Here is a 6,000-nt window from a genome sequence, read left to right on the forward strand (position 1 = left end):
TAATTTACTGTCAAAGAGAGAAAGCAAGTACGTTCATCATCTTAATCGCATTGTTAGCAAATCCCGGAGTTTGGAAGGTCGGTTTTCATCGTTTGTTATACCGTTGAGATCCTTGCGTCAAGGGTAAGATCTATGTACCCTTTTTGTTGTCTTTCCTTTAAGTTGGTTAAACCCTAATCTAGGGATTTGGGGGTTTTTGAGTAGTTTGTGATTTGGTAGCATTTGTATGTTGTATGATAGGAGGAGGTTTCGTAGAAGAAGCTTTTTGATACAATTTGTAGAGACCGTCTCGATAGTTGTACTTTCCGGGTAGGATTTCCTACTCAGTATTAGTCCCATAATGGGATGATTGTTGATGTGTTGAGATTGATTGTTTAATATCGTAATTGTTTTATGACGGCTGTGATTGTGATTGTGATTGTGATTGTTTGTCTCTGGTTCTCGAGATGCGTTCTCGGCTGAGTGGAGTCACTTGCGGGAGTGGCTTCACGCCCTAGTTTCGCCTCCTGTAGAACCTGCCACAGGAGGGATGTGCACATTAATGGACAGGGTTATCGCTCGGTATGATGAGCGGGGCTTAGGTGGGAACGGTTGCGGTCCCCCACTGACAGGGCTGGTCTAGTGGACAGTCGGTGATTGAGATTGTTGGGATTGGTGTGGATGTGTGCGTGTGTGTGACGTTTAAGCTGTCTGTTTATCTTATTGTTGATATATTGAGTTGTGTGATTAGTACTGACCCCGGTTGTTGTTTTGTAAAACCTGCGGTGATCCATTCGGGGATGGTGAGCGAGAATTGAGCGAGTTTGAGTTGAGTCGGGATATTTGGGATGTGCCACCGTCTGACGATAGAAGTCTTCCGCTGTAGCTTTACTAGTTTTATAACATTTCAGTTAACTCAGTAGACAGCTGGTTTTGAGAACATGTATCGTATTTTGGGATTTGGTTTCAGTTGTACTTTTCACTAAAGTTATATCATTTATGTTGTTTCGTTATTGTCTTATGAATATCATGCCTCGGGTAACCGAGATGGTAGCATCCTTATACCTGAGTGGTCCTGGTAAGGCACTTGGAGTATGGGGGTGTTACAAATGGTATCAGAGCGACGATCCTGAAACCTGTAACCAATAAATCTAATGAATATAGGGAGTCAATTAAAATGAACCCGGGGTAAAGGTTGTAGGAGCTAATGCAAAGGCTTGGGAGACGTCCTAAAGTCGCGAACTTGCCCTACAATTTTGAACCGGTCACATGGGGGGTGTATATCAAGGTCATATGTGTTGTTTGTTAGATTGTGTGTGGATGTGATGAAGTATGTGTAATTGTTGGATGTTTGGAGTAGAAAGTTGAGAATATGAAAGAAAGATTGATGAGGCATATAGAACCGTTGTTGGAATGAAAAGCATGATGGATGATTCATAATGTGACATAATAATAACATGTGAATATAAATGTTGTGTTGTATACGTTTTTTTTGTTTGCATAGAGTTGTATGATAAGTTTATGTACTTGTCCACGATTGTTCATGTGTATATGTTGTAAGAAGTGTGTAGCTGTAATGGATGAATTGGTTGGAAGAGATTAAGTAAGTAATTGCATAAGAATATGAAATTCATGTGTGGAGCATGTTTATGTGGGTAATGGATTGTATAATGTTGCAATGTTAGTAACATGTGAATATGGGATTTTATGTCGTATATTACGTTATGGTGTACGTAAAGTTATAAAATAAAAGCATGTGGGAAAATCGTGATTGACGAGTTAAATAATCTATGTGTATGATGAATGTTGTTGCTTGGCTTTTGAAAATAGTAACATATGATTAGGAATGCTGGTGTTATGAGTTCTGGATTGATTTTGGTCGCTTGGTTGTTGTTTAAGTTGTTTGGAAGTAAAAATCAAATAGTTATGTCGTCTGATTACAGCAAAGTTGTCTTTAAACTGTTATAACTTGAGATGCATAAATGGTTTTAATGTGATTCCAATTGGAGGTGATAGCTTGTTCTTTTACGATTCTAACGATAGGTCACACGCCCAAAACAACCAAGAAATGAGTGAGTTATGACTGTTTTACGAAAACTGGATAGTGCTGAGAAATGCGTAGGTACTCGATCGAGTAGCCTTGATACTCGATCGAGTAGGGGGGAACTCGATCGAGTACGTCAGTTACTCGATCGAGTGGCCCTGGTAATTTGTTTTACGTGCTTCTGATCTTCACCTACTCGATCGAGTAAGTCACTTACTCGATCGAGTGCTTCTAGACTTTCGATCTAGTGACCCCCGTTTTGGGTCATATGCTTATCTTTTGACTTCGTTGCATATTATGTTTAATTCAAAGATGTTATTTTACTTCTTTATGCATTTTTTTTACATGTATGTTGGCCTTGATACATAAGTTACCCAATCATATGGTGAAGTGAGTGGCACCTGTGGTGGGTAGGAGTTCGGTGGGAGGACATAAGTTATATGTGTTGTGATAGATAGTGGAAATAGAAAAGGAAGATTGGTATGGTTTATTGAGACATAGAGCATGTTTTGTGAGATGAGATGAGCGATATGTTTGTATGTTGAGTAATGTAAAAGTAAATGAATGTGGGCAAGGGATGATGTGAGTTTATGGAACGTGAGAATGAAAAGATTGAAATGAGGGACGCAAATGGTGGCAGCTTGAGATGTGTAAAGAATCATGGAGGGGGATGGTTAGGAGTCGCGTGGGTTAAGAATATACATAGTGAAAGTTCGTTTTAAAGGAGTTGAGAAGAGTGGTATATAGTGAACTTTGTGGAGACATGTCACGAGGTGGATTTGTAGACAGTGAGTGAGTTTGGGGAGATTTGGTTTATTAAGAGGTGAAACCACTGTGGGATTTCCTTGGGCAATTAACGGTATGAAAGGAATTTTGATTTCTAGAGATGTACAAAGGAGATGCAATTGTCAAACAGTAAACGTTGATTCTGTGGATGGATTAGTGGCAATGGTAATTAATGGCATAACAAGAGAATATTTTATGGTAAGAAAGAGTGAGATGATATCGATATGAAATAATGAGATGTGGGTGTTGGAGCAATGAGAAAGTAACCGGAACACTAAAGAGTTAGGTAGAAGGGATAAAGAGTTGAATGGTTAATTGATTTTGTCGAGTGTAAAAGAAAAGAATGAGGGGAGTAAAACTAGGAAAATGTTGACCGGAGTTATGAGACATAAAAGTAAGGAATCGTCGAGATGTATGATACTATCAAGAGTAAGTAAGTTAATGATTATACAGAAGTTTCAGGACTACAAGATTAATCATGAGTTTCGAGGAATTAAGGGAGTAAGAAGTTGGTAGAATATCTGCATGATATGAGATTTTGAGTAGAGAGTTAGATGATGACACAATTAAGGATAGTATTGGGAAGAATGTTGAGGTAGTGTTGTTGATGGATTTGATGTTCGTTATTTGGGATGCTAACCACAGATAGGAAAGAAATCGTGATGTTTAGAGATGAGTGTAAGAGGTTTGATGCCTGGACAGTGGTAGTGTTATGGTTTGTGACTAGTGGTTAAGGGTGATGGTATATTAGAAAAGCAGCAAATCTAAAGAGGTTGATTTTGTAGGGACCAGATTGATAAGTATGGTTATGAAAGAGTATAAGATGTGGTTATATGAGGCGGTTGTTAGTAAGTTGAGTATTAATGGAGTGGCTACATTTGGCAGAGGGTGATGTATATGCGAATGGGAGAATATGTTCTGAGGTGTATACGAGTTAAGCTCGGGTGAGAGGTAACTTTTATCAGCTGGTAACTTACGTGATCAGGATTAACTGGTTGGATGTGATTACGGGTCTGTGATATATAAATGTTTGTGTGAGGTTTTGACCTCATAAGACGTGGTATGGTGTGATTATCATAAAGTTGTTATTTGAATGTTCTGTAATGCATGTTGAGTACGCTAATCTAATTGAATGATATTCAAAAAGGTAATAATTCGAGTGATCTGGCCTGACTGGCTATACTTGTATGTATTCATGATACATGTCAATCTGTGATGTGGTAAGGGGATGATATTCACGAGGTTATTATCTGTTTAATTCATGAAATATGTTGTGTTATGATTTAGTAAAGTAGATTTGAGTAAGTTTTTCTTGTCTGAGAAGTTATTCTGAGTCAGTATTTATGGGAGTTGTATGCAGTTGTGATGACTATTGATGTGGTTGTGGTGCCTCGGGTGGTGATCTGGGCACGATATTTAGTGTTGCGATGCGGGTATTTTCGCACTGCGGTGTGGCTGATGGTGGCGGTGTTGTGATGCCGTCACCGGTTGTGGTGGAGTAGGCGGGATGATTATGATTCGGGTTTCGAAAGTACATACCAGTCATACATAGACTTGTTGTTTTGTTTGATGTTGCTTCGTGAGTTTCGTTTTACAGGATAGATAGCGATTGTTTTGTTGTCGATGTTTCTTACCAGTTAAATTTTGGAATGAGGGTAAAGTATGATATGAAAGATAGTTATACATGATTTCGTTATTGTCATGGTATAGTGACATTCTGTTGATGGGACACAGTTGTGAGAAGTTGTTACACTAATTTTGATCTTGTTTTAAGATGAGGCATCGGTAGTCATAGTCATGGCAAGTGATTCGTAAAACATGTGTGGTAATGATCTGATATATGCAGGTAGTTCATAATCCTTTGTTGAGACAGTGAGTGTAGGGTGTTGAATAATAAGTGTCGTGTTAAGCTATGTATGAGTCTTGCGGTAATGAAAGAAAAGAACTTGAGGATCTAGTGTGAGTGTACGTAACAAGTGTGGATCGTGAGTTATGCTTTTGGCGATAAGCGTTTTATATAGTTTATATAGAGAGGTGTGTCATGTTGCGGTAATAGGGAACAAGTGAAGTTTTGAGTTATGCTAAGGATTTTGTGGTATAGGTTAGGTGGTGTGACGAGTGAAGTGAAGTGTGAGAGTTGTTTAAGTAAGAGAGCCTTCGATATGTGCATGGCAAGTGTTTAGATTATAGGTGGGTATCTTTGACATGCGGTGGTGATGAGGATAATGAAAAGATATATCTAGGATTTAGTATTAGCGAGTTACGAGGACGTAACATTTATCTTAAGAGGAGTATGATGCGATAAAAGAGATTTTGATGGGTGTGAATATGGTAATATATTTGGAAGTTTGAGCCTTGATGTCGAATAAAAGGTTGATCCGTGTTGTGGTTAATTTTATTAAAGGTCATGACCGTGCTTGTAGTAGTTCGATGTTTAGGAGTGTGAGAATATTTCACCAGTGTTGACAGTTGGATGATGATATTTATGAGTGTTAGTAAACTTCGAGGACGAAGTTCCTTTTAAGGGTGGTAGAATGTAACATTCCGTTTGATGTCTATGAGTGTCTTGATTTTGGATTTGATAGTGGAGGATACTATGGAGCCAGCAGCGTTAGAGGATGGTAGTTGGTTATGTATGGAGTTGGTGTCGTGAGAGATATATATGTGGTGGATACGATATCGTGAATCATGTTAAGGAAGTGAACATAGTTGGTGGATTGGGTGTTAAGAGTTCATATTTTATGTTGGTCGAGTTCTTGAGTTCTTAGTTATGTTGTTGTGTCTTGGTCGAGTTAGCATGGTTGTTTCATGTATGGGTTGAACTTCGGGGACGAAGTTCTTTTTAAGGAGGGAAGACTGTAATACTCCGTATTTATAAGTCTCTGGGTACTCTATCGAGTAGGCCTTACTCTGTCGATTAAGGGTGAGTTGCGTTTTGAAATAGTTTCTGACCTGTTGGGTACTCGATCGAGTAACTATGATACTCGATCGAGTAAGGGGGCACTCGATCGAGTACCTTAGCTACTCGATCGAGTAGCCGGTTTGCGGGGAGTTATTTCTCGGGTTTTGTTAATTATGGGATTAAGGTATATAATCTTTTCCGTCATTGTTTCTAAACACTTTTCAAAACCTAATTTACTGTCAAAGAGAGAAAGCAAGTACATTCATCATCTTAATCGCATTGTTAGCAA

The sequence above is a fragment of the Silene latifolia genome, chromosome 6 (genome assembly GCF_048544455.1).
Source record: "Silene latifolia isolate original U9 population chromosome 6, ASM4854445v1, whole genome shotgun sequence".
In the NCBI taxonomy this organism is placed as follows: domain Eukaryota; kingdom Viridiplantae; phylum Streptophyta; class Magnoliopsida; order Caryophyllales; family Caryophyllaceae; genus Silene; species Silene latifolia.